Genomic DNA, 2,500 nt, shown 5'->3' with positions numbered 1-2,500 from the left:
ATAAAACCACCTTTTACTCATCTACGGGTATCAACATATGGGATCAGCTGTATAATTTCATTTTCTTAGAGCGTTTTTTTTTTCTTTGGTATAATACACGAACAGTAAACTAGAGATTAATTAAATCTTGATTATTTTAGGAATTGATCTTTTCATTGGATTGAATTCTACTCTTTTGATTCATCTTAAAGGGATTTTACTCGACTTTATCAATAACCAAGTGGAATTTTACCATGGCATCATTTCCATTGATATGGCTTTACAGCAGTTACAAAACTCTCTTTCATTAACCCTCAGGTAACTCCTTATGGATATCAACGTCCGGAATTAAAAGCTCCTTTTTTTTTATCCTGCTACGATACTTCCTCTTGAAGAACGACGTCATATAATGAAGTACTTTCATTCCACTAAAGGTTTTATGAAGGCCTCTCAATGACTGCGGTCGATAACTGGAGTATGCACAACAAGGCAGCTTTCAGCATGTGAACGCCATAATGAAAGATTGATGTATTTTCCGATCGGCGTCAATTCTTTGAGGCGCGTATTAGGTGCTGCAGCTAGTCACCAATAAGTCTAGTCATCACCAGTCTATTTAATGTAATAACTTATATGTTAATATATTCAATCACTGAACTGTTACTGATCCCAATATGCTCCTTAGTCTTAATTATCGTATTACTGTCATTCCTTTAAGTAAATTTGCACATACATGCATACATGTATTGTATATAACATCAATACAACGTTTTTCAAGTTTATTGTACATTCTCATGTCTGCAGGGATAGAAATTTCCGGAAAAATATAGACTTTGTCTCTATATTTTAATTTATTTAACTTGTCAAGTACCGTTTCAGTCCATAATTTCATACGGCAATATTAAAAAAATTGGATAACAATTGCTAATTTAATCCTAAATGAACTTGCTAAGGTGTAATGAAATCCTTTTCTAATTTTATAAATATAAGGATAGTAAGATATATCTAGCATTTACATAAGAACAGTAAAGTAAAGTCAATTCATTCAAAGAAATTATCGACAAAAAGTATGCAAATATGTTCGAAACCTATCTACCCTATTTGAGGATAGAAATCGTTTCAATTATCCCAGCACATGATGTATACCTACGACTAGATGCTTTTCAGTGCACAAAATACAATAGAGACTCCATAACATAATAAATGACATTAAAAAAGCATTATCAAAATCTATGAGGAACAACACCTCTAAACTCAAGAAGAGACAGATCAATGCCAGAGTGACATTTAGGTTCAGAATCATTTATTCAAAAAGGCAATCAGAATCAAGACACTCAGAAAGACTTCTCATTTATTATTCTGGAAACTTTAATTACGAGATCGAAAATTTGATATATTCTACTAAATCAAAGCTACAAAGCAGGAACCCAATTAAGTTGATAGTTACGTTGTAGCATAATGCATTACTTAATTGTTGATTAGATATTACTGACACTAGAGTATCTGTTCTGGTAATATGACACAAAAAGATAAAATGTATAAATGGTAACATGCTTAATGTATAACGGAAAAATATGAGTAAGTGTAATTACATATTTAATTTTGAATAAGATATGCACAGATATACATACATGCACCCACCAACAGAAACAGACACATACATACACACACACGACCATATATATACATATATATATATATATATATATATATATATATATATATATATATATATATATATATATATGTGCGTGTGTGTGTGTGTGTGTATGTATATATAGCAAAACCAAGTAGTAAATAATGAGACATTTAAGTAGCTAGGGATTTCGTGCATTTTCACAAAAACTTAGGGAGCATTACTAAGTGATTTACAGGTGAAGGACGTCAATAAGGAAAACAATGAACAATAAGAGATATGACAGATAAACCTTATCAACTAAGTAGCATAGTCAAACAAACAAACAATCCATAGCCAAAATCTGCACTTGAGCTTATAGTTATCATAAAAACCAAACGGCTAAAGAGAATGCTTGTCTTTGTGATGGAACTTCGGATTTTTTGAATTTGTTTTTTTGTGTATCACAGGGAACATAGTCCTAACTATATTATGGTACTCGTATCATGAAAGCTTAAAAAAAAAATAGTGTTTCAATTGTTCTCTATATTGTGAAGAACTGACGTAAGGAACAAAGGCATGCATTGTTACCTTAGGTACATTAGGTATTAATTTGTAAGGTTTGTAAATCTAGTATTTTGTAATAGAAAGAAAGAGCAGCCCACTAAGTTGCAGTCAAAAGATACTAAACATAAATGAAAAATGGTATAAAAGAACGTAAGGAACAAAGGCATGCATTGTTGTTACCTTAGGTACAGTAGGTTTTAATTTGTAAGGTTTGAAAAATCTAGTATTTTGTAATAGAAAGAAAGAGCACCCCACTAAGTTACAGTCAAAAGCTACTAAACATAAATGAAAAATGGTATAAAATAATGTTCAAATTAAAATTAAACATGATGTGATGAAAAA

Source organism: Palaemon carinicauda, chromosome 14 (assembly GCF_036898095.1).
Source record: "Palaemon carinicauda isolate YSFRI2023 chromosome 14, ASM3689809v2, whole genome shotgun sequence".
NCBI lineage: Eukaryota > Metazoa > Arthropoda > Malacostraca > Decapoda > Palaemonidae > Palaemon > Palaemon carinicauda.
This window is presented reverse-complemented; position numbering follows the sequence as displayed.